Genomic DNA, 18,485 nt, shown 5'->3' with positions numbered 1-18,485 from the left:
CGCTATTTGCTGTAGTTTGTGGTTGGCTAAACTACATCTGCCCTAAGCCCTAAAAGCCCCATTGGCATTTGTTCTAAAGCCCAAGTCCCATGATAATTTGATACGAGAGACCTGTCATTGTTCAAGAGCCTCAGCGCCATCTGTTGTCTCCTCAGACAACTTCTCGTCTCTCTCATTCTTTGGCTGATCAGGTGACTGCTATAATAAAGACCTGTCCCTTTTTTCTCTCTATCTCATAATCTTTCTCCATTCACTGTATTAGTGGGTAAGCACGAGAATGTGAAGGTGTTTTAGATACAATATCCAAAACAAAATGCAACAAAGGGAAATAGATACCCGAAAAAAGACAAGAAAAACATAAGGAAAATTGAGGAAATTAGTACTACGATACCGAGTCTGAAATCCTCCTTCACATATCTGACTCATTATCCTGTACAGTAAAATAAATCAACCTCTGGTGCTTCTGATTTTATTGAGAGAGAGAGAGAGAGAGAGAGAGAGAGAGAGAGAGAGAGAGAGAGAGAGAGAGAGAGAGAATCCACGCAGATTAAAAAAACTCGACGAAAGAAAATGGGAATTAATATAAGGGGGAACTAACGAAATATTTCCAATCAAGCAATGGCGAGTATTTTTAAACCCGAGTAAGTTATATTTAAAGAGTTAAATTTATATCGAAGGGGGAGAGAGACGAACGAAACGATAAGATTAAAAAAACGGATAAGAAGATATTGGAATTCGTACTTAGAGGAAAATCACCTCAGGCGAAAAAAAGGGTGAAACTAACTAGAAGAGGGAAGAACTTACATGGAAACAGAAAAACGGAGCAAGGCGCGTTACGAAGCTTAATGGAATATACAGAGAGAATACATCAGGAAATATACATAGAATATACATCAATACCCGAGTGATATGAATCCTTAGGAATTCCAAACCTTTGGCGAGAACTAGATACGAATAAGAAGCAGAGAAACAATAAAATGTCAAGGGAGGAATATCTTCCATTTGATTACTGGCGATCACGTGACAGAAACATTTTTTATTTACACAGAAGTGAAATAATAAATTAGGTGGGCGAGTGTCCCCAATACTTTGTAGCTAATTATATCGCTGCTGAATTACACGGGTAATCACGACGATGATTATGATAATTATGTGTAATTAAAAATATTTAATTTCAACTTTGGGACTACGAAGTGGAATGGTGTTCATATGGAGGCTGTTACCTGCGTCATAAATATAATAATAATATATATATATATATATATATATATATATATATATATATATAGATATATATACATACATATAATTTAAACCTAGCCACCTGGGGGGCAAACAAGTCCTTATGGGTGCCGGTCCCAAGCCGGATAAATAGGGAGGGTTGCTGTCAGGAAGGGCATCCGGCTGTAAAATCTGTGCCAAAACCAAAAAATGGAATGAGCCGAAATATGGGAAAGAGGTAATGCTAGGCGTACTCCGTAAACACGCACATAGACATCGCCCGAACTCTGTGGGAAGGCGGAGGGCTACTGCATCAGGAGCGGGTGCAGCTAAAGAAGCGAGCTCACATTGGGTTTAGAGTATGTCAGCTAAATGTTGGGTCCATGACTGAGAGAGGTAGAGAATTGGCTGACTTGATGAGAGAAAAGAAAGTAGATGTTATGTGTGTGCAAGAAACGCGGTGGAAAGGAAATAAAGCTAAAGAGTTGGGAGATGGATATAAGCTATATTATAGTGGAGCAAATAAGCAAGGTAGAAATGGAGTTGGCATAGTACTGTCTAGTGACTGAGAACTTGGTAATAGAAGTGCATAGAAAGAATGACCGTATCATCAGATTGAAGATGTTATGGAGGAGAGATTCTGAATATTATAAGCGCATATGCACCACAAGTTGGTTGCACAGAAAGAAAAGGGAAATTTCTGGAGAGACATGGCTGGAATAATGCAAGAACTGGAAGAGCATGAGAGGGTGATAGTTGGGGCAGATTTGAATGGCTATGTCGGAAGTGAAAATGAGGCGATTTGGCGGGTGCATGGGGGCCATGGAATTGGGAGAGAAACCCAGAAGGAGAGAGTGTAGGGACTTTGCTGTGTCATTCGACATGGCAATAGTAAACACATTCTTTAAGAAGAAAAGGGAACACCTAATAACATATAGGAGTGGGGGAAGATTCTCCCAGATAGACTACTTCTTGTATAAGAGGTATAAATCTGGTGGAGGTCAAGAACTGCAAAGTTATTCCAGGCGACCATGTAGCCCCCCACACAGACTGCTATGTATGGATTTTGAAGTTAAAAAGGGAAAGAAAAACCAAAGCTAAAGGGATAAGGAAAATTAAATGGTACAAATTAGAGAAGGAAGGGGATAAGAAGAGAGAGTTTAAGAGGAGGGTTTTGGAGGATATTGATATAGGGATTGAAGATGTTCAAGAATGGTGGGCACGAAATGCAGCAGTAATAAGAAGGCATGGAAAGGAGCTGCTAGGAGAGACATCTGGTATCATATGGGAAGAAAAGGAGAGTTGGTGGTGGGATGAAGACATTGAGAAAGTAGTAAAAGATAAGAAGGAGCAAAGAAAAGATGGGAAGAGTCACAGTCAGTGGAAGACAGAGATAGGTTCAGAGAGGAAAAACAAGGTGGTGAAAAAGTAGTAGCCCAGCTAAAGCAAAGTCGTATGATGATGTGTATAATAGCTGGGATAAAGGAAGGATTAAAGAAGATGATCAAGCTATCAAAGGCTAGAAATAAGAGCACCAAAGATATTACACATATCAAACAAATAAAGGATCAAGATGGTGTAGTACTTAGAAAGGAGGAAAACATTGTGAAGATATGGAAAGAATATTTCGAACAGTTGTTTAAATGAAGAAAATAATAGACTAATAAGAGAGGATGGGCAAATAAGTGAACATTGGCATGGTAATAAGGTTTTTCTAGGCAAGAGTACTAAATGCACTGAAGAAGACAAAGAATGGGAAGGCAACCGGACCAGACATGATTCCAGTGGAAGCATGGAGCAGCATTATGAGATGAAGGAGTGGATATACTGTACGAATCTTATGATAAAGATCCTTGAACAGGAAAAGATGCCAAATGAGTGGCGTGGGAGTATATTGATCCCAATTTTTAAAGGAAAGGCGATGTCCAAGAGTGTGGTAATTATAGGGGCATTAAATTGATGTCCCACACTTTGAAGATACTGGAAAGGAGATAGTTGTTAGACTGAGAGAAGAAGTACAAATAGGTAAAGAGCAGATGGGATTTATGGAAGGGTAGGGAACAACAGATGGTATATTTTGTCTGAGGCAAATAATGGAGAAATTCGGAGAAAGACAAAGGACCTACATATGGTATTCATTGACCTTGAAAAGGCTTATGACCGAGTCCCGAGATAAGAGGTATGGAGGAGTCTGAGGGAGAAGATGGTCCAGAGAAGTATGTGCGATTGATACAAGAGATGTACCGAAATGTATTTACCAGGGTGAGGAGCAGTGTTGGGGAGACAGAAGGTTTGAGGTGAGAGTAGGATTACACCAGGGGTCGGCTCTGAGCCCAGTTATCTTTAACATAGTGATGGATGTTATAATAGAGGAAGTAAGGGAGACAGTACCATGGAACATATTGTATGTGGATGATATTGTTTCTGTGTGCAGAAACAGAGAACAGATCTGGAAGTGAAGTTGGAAATATGGAGACAAGTACTGGAGGACAGAGGAATGAGAATAAGAGATCTAAGACAGAATATATGTGTACCACCACTGAGGGGGATGATAGAGAAAGTATTCAACTTGGTGGAGAGCAAATAAGGCGAGTTGATAAGTTTAAGTATTTGGGATCTTTTGTTAATGCTGGAGGAAGTATGGAAGAAGAAGTAAAACATCGGGTACAGGCGGAGGCTGGAACAACTGGAGAGCGGCCTCTGGAGTTCTTTGTGACAAAAGAGTGCCGCTTAGGTTAAAAGGAAAATTTCACAAGACGGTGGTAAGAACAGCAATGCTGTATGGTACGGAAACAGCAAGCATGAGAAAAACAGAGCAGAAGAAGATGGATGTGGCAGAAATGAGAATGCTTAGGTGAATGTCTGGGGTGACAAGAGAGGATAGGATCAGAAATGACTATATAAGGGGTCAACTAAGGTGGTGGAAGTATCAAAGAAAGTGCAGGAGGGGAGGCTGAGATGGTATGGACACCTGTTGAGGAGAGATGAGGACCACGCTGGGAGACATACTATGGGGGTGAAGGTGCAAGGAAGAAGAAGAGGGAGACCAAGAAAGAGATGGAAGGACTGTGTGAGAGGAGACTTACATGAGAAGGGAATTGATGAGGCAGAAGCGCAGGATAGAAATAGATGGAAATGGCTCATCCGAAATGGCGACCCCATATAAAAATGGGAACAAGCTGGGAAGAAGATACATATAATTTAAACATAACAGTGTACCAACAACTACGCACCTCTGTTACAGACAAACAACCGACAGACTCCACTCTATAGCACTAAATGAAATTACAAACACACACACCCCTACCTTGCTTCAGACAGTGTATTTCCATAAGCTGATGAGAGAGCAGACCTGTGCAACTCAGCACTGACTCCTTCCACCTGAGAACCGCAGAGGCGACATTTCTGTTGAAATACAATTGATGTTCTCTCGAAGCAATGAACCTATTTCATCCTCAGGGCCAAAGGTTGAAGAAGGCTCCAGGAATCCCAAGATGGGAATCTCTACTCTATTGAATCACATTTTAAAATCGTGTAGCTGCTACAGGAAACGTGTCCTGTAGAAGATTGTCTTAATAATTATGGAAAATAAAATACTTGAAAAACAAATTTATAAACAAAAACAAAATTTAAGAATATTTAAAGGGTGGAAATGATAAAATCATTGTCATTTTCTTTGAGATAGAAAATAGGCCACTGTTGCCATAAATTCGTCTTGCACAGCGAGTTCTAATTATTATAAAATCTATAATGAGGTGAAAAAGTCTATATTCTATAGCGAGTTGATACGATTGGTGTCTTATAGTGAATTATAATCACTGTACTGTACGGTACGTGAATTGAAATTGCTGTATTTCATAGTTGGCTGAAACGATTGTATGATATTGTATTGTATTGCTAGTTGAAATTATTGTATTTTATAGTAAGTTTAATCAATGTTTTTACACTGAATTGTAATGATTGCATCTCACAGTTAACTGTAACGCTGTATTCAATATGAAACTAGTCACTAGACTACGTAACGACACCTACACTGTCTGCCAAAGGAAAAACAGTTGTATTTGCTATATAAACAAACAAACACAAAAAACTCAAGTGTACTTTGGCAACAACAACAATTTCGATTCCGTTGTATCAGGTGTTGAATTGCAAGCGTCGTCAAGATCCAATTTTAGCCATTAAAAGCTGAGGTCATTAATTAACAGACTTCATTTCAGAAAATGTCACGGCAAGTCCCTGTCCACTTGCATTTTTAATTATCTGAGAGAGAGAAAGAGAGAGAGAGAGAGAGAGAGAGAGAGAGAGAGAGAGAGAGAGAGAGAGAGTCTCCTAAATCAGGTCAATTCTTGTGAACATAAAAATGCCGGTGTTGAAGACTAATACTTATGTAAAAATCTATATACATAAAAGGCAATTTCAGTCTCTTTTCTATTTGTTCGCTATGCACGCCCAGACTATGAAAGCTAGGGGTACCAAATTTTTACCATAGACTCTACCGCCCCCCCCGGGGAGGTTTTAGTCCAAATCCGAAATTCGAGGGCCGTTTCTAAGGGGGTCATAACCCCTCTTTTTTATACCCCCTCATTTTCACAACTATCGCAGTGACATTTAAGTATTAGTGTTTCTATAGATACAAAACAGGCATCCCCACAATATGGGGCCCATAATACACCCTAAGGTTTCCCTCCAATACTATAATGGTCAGGAAAGGCAGTTTCAGGTGGATATCTATTTAATACTGACAAATTTTCGTGTGATAACAGCACCTGGGGAAAACTGGATTTTGCGATGTGTGGGAAATGCAAGTCATCGAATGCCAAAACGACGAAAAGTAAAATATTTGACCTTTAGTATTTCATAGAAATTAGTAAATAATATTTACAGACCTGTTGTTCCTTTACTCTATCATACACCTTTTACCTTTGCGTAGTAGCAGATTAAATATCCACCTATCTTTTTTCTGTATAAAATACCTTGGCCAAATAGACTTCTTAACTGATCATTTCTGTACATATGGTTCTCACTCTCTTATGTTTCACGGAAATATTCTATTCGTGTCATATGACACCTCAGGACTGGAAAGCCCCAGGTGGAAATTAACCTCAGAAAGAGAGAGAGAGGGGAGAGGAGAGAGAGAGAGAGAGAGAGAGAGAGAGATAGAGAGAGGAGGAGAGAGAGAGTTTTAATTTCTTATTAAGAACAATTTCGTACTGTCAAAAGATTGATATAAATCAGTGTGACGCGAATAATTATCGTTCAAAGTCTTCGGGGAAGTTTCCAAAAGTTGCTTCCAGAATTCCTCGAGTCCAGACGACTTCACGGAACGACGAATCCTACCGACTCCTTCGGCGTCAATTGAGAGAGATGAATATCAAGGAAATATTCCCAAGAATTGCGGACATCGTTTAAACGTTTCAAATGGAATGGTGGGATGGCATACAGAAGTTAGGCCAAAGGCCAAGCGCTTCCAGTAATTTGCAACATCAGTTGACGCAATCTACAATTCCGGATGAAGCAACCAGTCATCACCGACATGGAATATCCGATTTTCCACCTTCAAAAATGGCTGTGTTCAGAAACCTGAAGAATACTTCCTCCCAGGTGGCTTAGGATGACCTAGTGGAGGTCATCCCCCTTTATTCCTCCCATTCCTCCATTCCTCATTATGTGATGTAAACAAAATACAACTTCTCTTTCCATCTTTCCTTCCATTTTCCATCTCTCCCAACTTATGGCTGCAACCCGATGTCGTTGACTGACCACAGGTCATATATATATATATATATAATATATATATATATAGATTATATATATATATATATATATATATATATATATATATATATATATATAATAGCATTAAGCTACAAATGTCCTTTAATATCCAGTTCGCTCTACCTCGGAATTGGATGTTAAAGGACATTTGTGGATTAATGATTGTATATGAATCACGGTGATGTGAAAAAAATTCACAAACGTGTAGCACTAACTTCATTAGCGAGCGACCACAAGTTTGAAACTCGGCCGAAGACTGAACGAACTGGGCAAGAAGTCCCCTTGAGGCTTAAACACACACACACACACACACACACACACACACACACACAAACACACACACACACATATATTAAGATACTATATATATATATATATATATATATATATATATATATATATATAATATATATATATATCATATATTCAAACTTAACAATTACCAGCATCACCACAAATGCAAAACCAAATTAAGTTATGTTGTAACACTAAACAATTTTCAACTTCTATTTCAAAAGAAAAGAAGCAAAAAAGCAGCCTCTTTAGAGCACGGGCAGAAAAGAGGCAGAAGATGAGAAAGATCCACCCAATCAACACCGCTGTACTTTCCGGACGAATGAACTTTTTGCAGATTTAATTAAAATCCGGAAAAGAATGAATCAGTCGAAAAAGAGAAGCAATCGCGACCGCATGACTGGTTGCAATGGTTCAATTGCAATGCAATTTCCAACGTCAAAACGTGATCTTTTATGACGCTTAAGCCGAGAGGAAATTGCACAGTCACGTCCAACAGTAACGCTAAAATTTGGTCACCCGTCCACCCACGTATCCACCCCACTCCAGTATTCACACTTTTGGACAATAGTAGTTTTAAGCACAGCAAATGCCCGAGTACATGATATGTCCTGAAGAATCATTTTTATGTCTGTCTTCATGTATCGATTGCAGATAACAACTGATCCTTATCAAACTCTTAGAATGATGCCAACGTCCTTCCCACGGAGAGGGAAAGAGCCCAAATCAAAGGAGAGAGAGAGAGAGAGAGAGAGAGAGAGAGAGAGAGAGAGAGAGAGAGAGAGATTCTCACCATTGCTAAACAGCAAAGACAGAAAAACTCTTAATAGGGCGGTAATTGGAGGAAGGATTCGAACGAGCTAATCAATCCGCGAAAGGAAAACTCTGAATTATTTATCATTCTCTGAAGGAAGAATTTAAGCACAATGCCGCTGTATCACAGTGACCAATCAGGGGACAGACTGTAATCAGGTTATATTTAATTCTTCAGTAAAAATAAATGATCTATAGGCTACTCAAATATTCATTTTTCGGAGAAATTCAAAATTATTAACGACACTAGAAATTCTGTTCTAAGTATTTTGGACAGAGTTCGTGATTGATTGGGTTCTGTCTCTAGCACACCGCAGCTCTTATTGAAGTCCCAGGCTTCGAATGAGTGTCTCTTTGCACTATTACATCCTTTGGAATCCTCTTACGTAACTATGCCATAAACGTCCATACGGGGGGACCAAACTTCTCTTCTCTAATTCTGAAGAAGAAGAAGAAGAAGAAGAAGAGGAAGAAGAAGAAGAAGAAGAAGCCAGTCAACTGGGCAAAAAGACAGAGACGAACGACAAAGCCGTAACATAATTGTCAGCAACAAACGACTTGGGAAAAAAGAAGCAAGGAGCTTTTGGAACCGTATCATCAAAAGGTTCATTGGAACCCCCCTTCTCTCTCTCTCTCTCTCTCTCTCTCTCTCTCTCTCTCTCTCTCTCTCTCTCCCTTATCATAAGAGATGGTCAACATTCAAGAGCGCTGCCTGGGAGACAGCGCCAAGGTTTTACAGTGAATGAAAAGGGAATGCTCATTTTAACAGCCTTGGAAAATGGAATAAAATGGTATGAGGAGGAGGAGGAGGGAAAAGAAGGAACCCATGCATAAAGGATGAAGAGGCCTCTCGCGTCTTTTCAGGTTAAAAAAAAAACCGTCATGAATAACTAAGGAGTTTTGAGAGAGAGAGAGTTCAGGTAGACAGGGGAAAAAAACCTTGTCCAACCTTGTCTTCTGTCGGGCAAGGAAAAGAAACCTTCCCTGTGGAGGATAAAATGAATTCGAGAGCAGGGAGCCAGACAGACAGATGGAGCACAGAGGAAGGAGAGAGACTGAAGGCAATAATAAGAAAAAATCAGATTAATTTAAAGTGAGTCAAATATTGTTGGAATGACTTCGCTCATTTTCGGTTTGATGAACACTTCCATAGGCTCATCTCCGATGGCATTTACTTTATTTATATTTATTCATTGCAATACAAGTTTCCTAAAATAGAAAAAAAATAAAAAAAATAAATTTTGAATAGAAAAAATCTTTCATTTCATATCTGAATTGAAAAATACTTAAAAACTATAAACATTAACAGGAAAACTTGGTGCTGAACCAACAAAAAATGAACTATTTCTACGGCCAATTTCCCTGTAAAAAAAATCTTTGACTAACTTTGAAGCACTGCATGTTTAACTTCTTAGAACATTTCTATAAATGAAGTCTTGAATATAACAAATAATGCTGCATAAAAAGAGATTTTATGAGCAATGCTAAAGCAGAACAAGTCCGCCGAAGAGCATTTCCACGAGCGAACTCTTGAAGAAGAAGAAGAAGAAGGAGGAGGAGGAGGAGGAGGAGGAGGAGGAGGAGGAGGAGGTAATACTATATACAAAGGAGCAAGAACAGGAGTAACGACGATATACGAGACGACAGATGGTTCTGAACTCGAGGAATGATGACATCATGAATCAGCTTGGGTCCCTTTCCTCTTTGTAGTCGCGATGATATGCTGAGTGAGTATGCGTGCATACTTTTATTGAACACCTTCAACAACAACAGCAACAACACCGACCCCACAAATAACAGCGAAGAAGCCCTGGCAATGGAGAGTGGTGTGGTCGCAAGGTGGCAGGTGTGAGTGGTATGACCTGACAACATCCCTCAGTTGTCGTCATTCAGGGGACACAGACAATGGAAAACGCTTCTAAGTTTATGGTTTTCCCAATGTTTACCAGACAAAGAGAGAGAGAGAGAGAGAGAGAGAGAGAGAGAGAGAGAGAGAGAGAGAGAGAGAGGAAATAAATAAATAAATACGAAGGAACAGATAAAAAAAACCGATACACCTGAAATTCAAGAGACGATTTCTTTCGTTGGTTCCCTCCTAATTTCTGGATGAAAACATTGGTTATTTTCTCCCACCAAGGGCGAGTACTCATCTCCACCTAGGAATTTTTCTCACCACCAGGAGATTTTTCCCCCATCACATGGGCAATTTTCCCTAACACTAGGGAATTTCCCCAACCATTTAGAGGATTTCCCACACACAGTAATTGTCCCCAGATCTACAGAATTTTCCCCAATCACCTAAAACTGTTCTCACAACCTGGGGAATTTCCCCCACCACATGGGGAGATTTTTTTTCACAATCTAGGAAACTTTCCTAACACATGGGAAATTTTCCCCCACCACCTAAGGGAGTTTCCCCACCAAAATAAGATAACAATTTGGAAACATTATGAACTGACCGCTTTTCTAGAAGCTGATAACAATTGACAATCTATAGTGTCTGGAAGTATGTTTCTGGAACATCTCAACCCTTTGCCATCATGAATCTTTGGGGGGGGTGGAAGGGGGGGGGGGGGGGGGGGGGTGTGAGGCGTTGGCAACAATGTTGTCATTTGCCCCTAAACTGGCACCTGACCCTTTCATGTCGACCAACAATAATTCCCCGAATTTCGTTCTATTTTTTTTATTCCGTTTATTCTGAAAGGGCTATAGCTTTGTAGCGTGTGGTTGGGGGACCACAAATTGTTACGAAACTTTTACTAAAGGTCTCTTGCTGTTGTTGCTGCTTCATTTGAGATTTTAATATTTACATTTTTAGTTTAATATCAGAGAACAAAGGTTGCGTTTCATCCAGCACCACATTCTTGTTTTGTTTGGTTACGTGAGACACTTGACGAAACGAACGCACCGTCAAAAGAAAAAGTCACCTCTCTCTCTCTCTCTCTCTCTCTCTCTCTCTCTCTCTCTCTCTCTCTCTCTCTCTCGGGGAAATGGCATGATGCATCCAACAGAAACTGGACTGAAAATTTACCCTTACCTGCAAAATCAGTGGAGTGTAAACAATCATCTTGATTGGTCTGTCATTATTCATTATAGATTCCAATATGATTTTACTGTCTTGTGTCGAGGTATTTTATCAATTCATGAGTCTGCAAAGCATATTAATATTTAATTTGTTGTGATGTTCTTTCGTTTTTCTGCTTAGCTACTGAAGAGTTATGAAAGAGAAGTGAAAAGTCACAAGGACCAGGATATAATGTACGAAAACATTGAATGGATTTAAATACAACACAAAAATCATCCAAGAATTTCTTTTTTAATTATAATTTCTTGATCTCTGGAAATTGGTACATGCAAATTTTAGGGCCACAAACAGAACAGTACATTAGTTGAGTTTGCCTCAAGTTTAAGATGCACCACGAGGTGTGATTTTCTAATATCTATTCCCTTGCTATTACCTCTGAGAGAGAGAGAGAGAGAGAGAGAGAGAGAGAGAGAGAGAGAGAGAGAGCGAATGATTTCATAAGCGAGAGAGATTAAATCCATCTGCAGAGATGGGGAGATAATGAAAACCCTTTTTGATTCAATTCCAAAGACGAAAGGGACATTTGACTGAATGGTTAGCGCCATCAATATCAGGAGTATCAAATGACAGACGATAATACCACGAGATCTTCAAGTTTCAAAGAAATATTTATTTAAGCGTTACATAACCATAGAGAGAGGAGAGAGAGAGAGAGAGAGAGAGAGAGAGAGAGAGAGAGAGAGAGAGAGAGAGAAATTCAATGTAAAGTACCGACGTGTTATTTCTAGGATTCTCTCCCAATAGAAAGAAACATTCAGAGAGAGCCAACAAACCTTTCCTCCTGGAATAATCTGCCTTCCGCTATTCACTGGAAATGACATCGGGAAAATGAATGAGAACAAGCAAGATGGCGCTGGGAGAGAAAAGCTGCAAAGGTACGAGGGTACTCTACATTGAAATCTCTCTCTCTCTCTCTCTCATCAATCTCTCTCTCTCTCTCGTCTCTCTTCTCTCTTTCTCTCTCTCTCTCTCTCTCTCTAAAGTTATAAAGAAGAGAGAGAAACAAATAATTTCAAAGAACTGACTATACTTTTGAAACGTGAAATCATGCAAAATGAGCTACTTTCAATGCGAGTAATTAAACGTATACCATACTACAATATATATTAGAAAACTACTAGTATTAACATTCACATCCAAATAGACAGACGTCTAAAAAACTAAGAAATAAATCAAAATAAATTATGAAAAGCTAACCCCAAAATTTAATCCTCAATATATATATATATATATATATATATATATATATATATATATATATATATATATATATATATATATATATATATAAATATATATATATACTATATATATATATATATATATATATATATATATATATAGTATAATAAAGCTGACATGTATTAAAAAAACTTCTTCAGGAGTAATGAACCCAGACCAAAGTAGAAAAGAAAGAGAAAGAGAAAACCTCTTCCCACGCAAATAATGAGGCGACACCTCACTTCTGGTTCCCTTTCCATCCTCAAGAGTTTATTATTTGTACACAACACCGATATCGGACCCAAAGGAGATTCTTGTAAACATCTAAAGGGAGGCAAAAGGCTGTGGGTGGGTGGGGTGGGGTGGGGGTGGGGAGGGTGAAGAGGGTACAAAAGTAAGGTGGGGGGGGAGGGGGTTATGTTTCAAACTGTGAAAGAAAGTCAAAGTCGAACTAAAGGAGAGAAAGTGAGGGTTGAGGAAAAGGAAGGGTTCTTCAAGTGGAGGGAGAAGGAGGACACTACAGAACAGAGAGAGAGAGAGAGAGAGAGGAGAGAGAGAGAGAGAGAGAGAGAAATGTTGGTATGAAACCACCTACTCTAGCATCATTAACCCATTAAAAAAAATCTTACGCACTTACTTAATTTCCATCAAAGGTTGAGTGAGTTACCCCATATATATATATTCTATATATATATATATATATATATATATATATATATATATCAAATATATATATATATATATAATTTATAATTAATTTCGTTTAGGGAGTTTCTCATCTTATACAGGAAGAAACCAAGAATCAAGTGTAAATGCCTCAAAGAATGATTTTGAGAACTCTCCCTCTCTCTCTCTCTCTCTCTCTCTCTCTCTCATCTCTCTCTCTCTCTCTCTCCCCCAGAGGATGAATCATTACCTTTTCAATTAATATCCGGACACTAATAAGATTTTAATTGTTACCAAAAATGACTTTCTTGCATTATCTTTTTCTAAGCCCAGCTACTCTCTCTCTCTCTCTCTCTCTCTCTCTCTCTCTCTCTCTCTCTCTCTCTTCTCTCTCTCTCTCTCTCTGGATAAATCCTTTCTGGTTGAATTATAAAAGTGGCTAAGAAACTGAAGAGAAGAAAACCTTTTGTTTTCTCAAAAAAAGTCATCTGTTTAATTTTCACATTGAAGTTCTTCTTAATTAATAAGAGTCACTTAATAAGGAACAAATATTTCTGTGTCCCTGGGTAAGGAAGGGGTCGCTTTTGAGGGGAGGTTAATTACACACTTGGGTAAAGGGTGAGGTTCATTATTAAAAACAATGGAGAGAGGGTTAAAAGTAGTCAAGATAAAGGGAAGGATAGAACACCGATGAGAATACGGTAATTGGTAAGGGATAGGAAAAAATAGTAAAATCTTTATTTCGTATAAGATACACCGGATTAAATTTTATATATAAGAGCTAATAAACAAAGATACAAAAATCCTACTGAAATTAGATCACATTACAGTTGCACAATAAAATGCAGGTATAAAAATGTATTCATACATTTGTGTTAACACAGCCAAGACCATTCAATAATAATAATAATAATAATAAACACGAGCTAAAAAAAACCTTGCATGTTCCCAAAAGTAAAAGCCTTTCTACAAAAATCTTCAGTAAATCATCTCCTTCATGACCCTCAGAATCGTACTGTCCACTGGTCCTCCCATTCCCCAATTCTGAGCATCTCAGTTGCCACAGTGACCTCTTCATTTTTCTATCCCACTAATATATTCGGAGAAGTTTTCCACTGTAAGCCTTGAAACTCTAAAGGAATTGAACGAAGAAATTCTTTGCCCCTGGTGGGATTCGAACACACACTGGTCAAGAGACTGATGTTAGCTTCAACCTCATTACACTATCAAAAATATCTTCCATTTTATAAGGACCTGATCTTCACTGATGAACAACTCTTAAATGATAGACTACTCTATTACAAATAAGGGAGTTTCTTTGACAAGGTTAGAGTGACAGACAGACAGACAGACAGACAGAGACGAATTGATTAAAGACCTCCTCTGAGAAGAACAATCGAATAGGCCAATCTACAAGACTCCCTGTGAACAGCCATCGCTCCAAAAGTTGACCTCATGAACATGATGTACCTTTCTGAAATGAAAAGAAACAAAATACATCCTGAAAAAAGGCCATAACATTCATTTTCTTGGCGATTAAACTCTTAAAAAGTAGGCAGAAAAAGAACTTACACAGGAAGCAAGAAAACCAGTTGGAGTGGCAATCAAGATGACATGAATTGAATGTTACAAGTCTCGACAGAGGAAAGGGTTCCCTAGTTAATGTCACTTGAAGTGTCCATAACCCTAAAAAGATTTTAAAGAAAACATTTCAACGAGAAGGACTGAGTGGATGTGACTTCGGAAAGAGTATATAATTTAGGTGAAGCATTCCCATATGACAAGTGTAGTATAAATCAATGAAATGAGGAACTATATAGCACTGCACAAGAAAGGGGGAAAAGTCTATGACTTTATTTTCCTTTTAAAAATGTCACACAGTCAAAAAACAAAGCTGGAGTACATTAGCCAGAAAATGAGACGACAATCTACAGGGAAGATGTCTGTCGCTACAAAAAGACTTCAAAAGGATTGATCCAAAATTAATCAAAATTGTCAAAAAGAGATCAAATCTCTTTGCAACAGTCACTTGTCAGTTTCTGAACTCTAAAACGTTATGATTTAATATTTCTAGCCAGGAAATAATGTGCTAAATCTGTAAATTTCAGATCAGATCAGGCTTTGTAGCAAAAGTCAGCAGTCAGCTCCTGAATGTAGAACTCCATGAATCAATATTTCCAGCAAAAGGGAAAATGTTAGACGAAGCTTTATCAAATGAGAGGTGTCCCTTAAGCTTTATATTTAAGGACAATGAGCCTAGAGACATTTGTAGTAAGGAATTTTCAAACCTTTCTGTCTCATCATCATAAGGTAATGAGATCACAATGACCATGATGATGACTTTCGTATTTTCTTCAATAAAAAAGTAAAGGTTCTGAGCTTTCTCTCAAATCATATAAAGAGAACAGATATTGTAGGTTTTCTGTGAAAAAGGTTCATCCTCGACTGAGATCTTACAGAAATAACGGGGGCCAGTGACAGCCGTCTTGTTGCTTTCTGGAGCCATCCCCAATTTTACACCGAGATGTTTTGGTGATGCTTCCAGGTAAACAAACTTATTCTTTTGTAAACCATCGACTTCATTTGGGAAGTTTATGAGGTTGTGCAAAGCTTTATGTATAATCAAAGATACCAATTGGCTGCTATCTCTATGTTTATCATGGAGATAATTACAAGTATTCCTGATACAATCAGCTGTCTCAGAGAGAGAGAGAGAGAGAGAGAGAGAGAGAGAGAGAGAGAGAGAGAGAGAGAGAGAGGGACATCCTTCAAAATGCCTCAAGATACGGCCTTATTTATGACCTTCCTGCTTCCTACTTTAATGGTGATTAAACGCCCCTGAGAGGAGAAGACCCATCCATCAGGCCACTCCCCCAACTCCTACACTCCAAAACTCCCCCCCAACCCCACTACTACCAGAGACCAACGACACAGTCCCGAGGAATTAATTATTGCCAGAACTTGGTTTCATGGAAGGTGACATCCTTCTATGACTCTCGACTTCGGTGCTATTTCGGGGTATAAAGGATGATCCCTGATGCTAGGGACTAGAGACCCATGGGTCTAGGGTCCCTAAGCCTCTGGGAGGAAAGGGCATCACTAGGGAGAAGTTCCTAATGATGTGAAACTGGTAAACCACGCAGAAATTATCAAGCAACATCTAATGGTGTTTAATTTTGAAATTTTTCTGTATGTTACACTGCATTTCTGTTTCCCTGGTTAATCTCTCTCTCTCTCTCTCTCTCTCTCTCTCTCTCTCTCTCTCATCCTCTCTCTCTCTCTCTCTCTCTCTCTCAGACAGATAGAATGAAGACCAATAACTCAAGAGGAAAGAATCATAAGGGAGACGCCAAAAACCTTTCATATTTAACCCAAGACTTAAGAGAAGGCTTCGCAGCTTCTCAAGTCTCTAAACACTTATAGCTGACTTATAATTGAAATATAGTGAAATATCATGGAGGAGGAAATTGCCTACTTTCATACAATCGCATGGAGAGAGAGAGAGAGAGAGAGAGAGAGAATGCTGACTAATCACTGCCTAGTGCAGGAGCCTCTTGTATGGTAAATATAATGTTAATCTGATATGAAGGACTTACATTTGACATATATTAAGGACCCGTAGAAGACGAAGTAAGGTTAATTAAAAGGCCATAAAAATCAGCATCTGACCTGAAACTATTTAAAATGCCAAAGTCTCTCTCTCTCTCTCTCTCTCTCTCTCTCTCTCTCTCTCTCTCTCTCTCTCTCTCTCTCTCTCCAGCATAAAGCAGAGACGTACAAAGGGTCAGGTGCGAGCAGCAGCATGGGTCACAATGAGACGTGATCACCAGAGAACCAAGATATTACTCGTAAATCAACAATAAATCATAAATATCTCCTCTGAAGGATAATATCGATGATAAAATTTTCCCTGGAATGAAAACCCACATCGATTCCTGGGGATCCAAACAAGTGCCACTGGCACATCCGTGTCACAAGTGCCAGATACGACACCTGATGAAAGATTTTGAGTGTCATAACTGACACGACGTCTGACGGGAGGCCCCTTTGGATCACTGGCCTCCCGCCAAGAGGACGAAGTGGAGATTGACGCCAAAAGGTGTTTGTCGTTTAGGGAATTCATGGAAGAGAGAGAGAGAGAGAGAGAGAGAGAGAGAGAGAGAGAGAGAGAGAGAGAGAAGGGGGGGGGAACTAGATTCAACAAATGACATCCACCCCAATTAATTAATCTCATAACTCTCTGAGTCAACATCTATGAATAATAGACCTAACCAACGTGATGAAAGGCTGCAAATCAAGCGCGCAAGCGCGCACGTGTGCCCAAGATCACATATAACTTTTAGTACCCACACCCCCTCGTATGTATGGAAAGATGTCAGCCCTATACGACCTCATATGACCTGGATCATAGATTTAAGAGTGTTAGGTCATACAAACTTTGTCCCATGTCACCCTAATTTCCCGCCCAGCCTCCTTCCTGCTCTCGTGAGATGACATGAATTGTTTCAAAGGTCTAAGGTGAGGTTCCACGGAGCCTGAAGTGTGGAGATTTACGGTCAAATGAGAGAGAGAGAGAGAGAGAGAGAGAGAGAGAGAGAGAGAGAGAGAGAGAGAGAGACTCTACTTTTCTAAACATACGAGAACAACCTAAACAAACAAAATAAAAAACATCAGTTTACAATAACCAAACCCTTTCTCCCCCACCTCTCCCCTTCCCTTTACCACGACCTCCCCCTATCCCCCTTTTTCTTTTCAAATGCCAAACTCCGTCAGATCAAACAACGAAGGTCCTCCCTTCTCCCCTCTGGGAACGCCCACCTCTAGGGGAAGAATTTCCAAACTAACTTATTCTCCGGCCTTAGCTTCATTGCTCATTCCACTCGAGGAATGTCTCCTCCGCTCATTCTGTGGATCCTGTAGGATTCCATTGGCCCAGAGGAGTATCCTATAGCCTAAAATTTTGATTAACTTCTGGGATTTTATTTTGAAGGTCGTTTATCGGAAAATAGGTCATCTAGGGTCTTCTAAAAATTCATGCAGTATTTTAGCTTCTACGATAACCTAAGATACTCTACAAATGCTTATCTCGCATCCAACACCACGGGGTCTTCAAATGACAACACATTTGCATGTATTAATGTCTAATTTAAATGATCTTACTATCACAATCAATTTCCAATGTTGTGCAAACTTTTTTCTTAAGTAGGTTCACATGAGTCTAATTAGAAATTTAATTTTAATTGATTTCTTTTCTAGTCCTAATTTGTTTTCAGTTTTCTGCTATATATGTTTCCGGCTAAAAATGTATTTTAAATGTAATTAGTGCTCAGGCCTTTAACAACCTTATTATGGAGTTGAGCACTTGCAGTGTTTACATGAAGCTCACCTTTGTATATCTTTTGTGTATTTG

Source organism: Macrobrachium nipponense, chromosome 25 (genome assembly GCF_015104395.2).
Source record: "Macrobrachium nipponense isolate FS-2020 chromosome 25, ASM1510439v2, whole genome shotgun sequence".
NCBI classification, from domain to species: Eukaryota; Metazoa; Arthropoda; class Malacostraca; order Decapoda; family Palaemonidae; genus Macrobrachium; species Macrobrachium nipponense.
Note: the sequence above shows the minus strand (reverse complement) of the source record.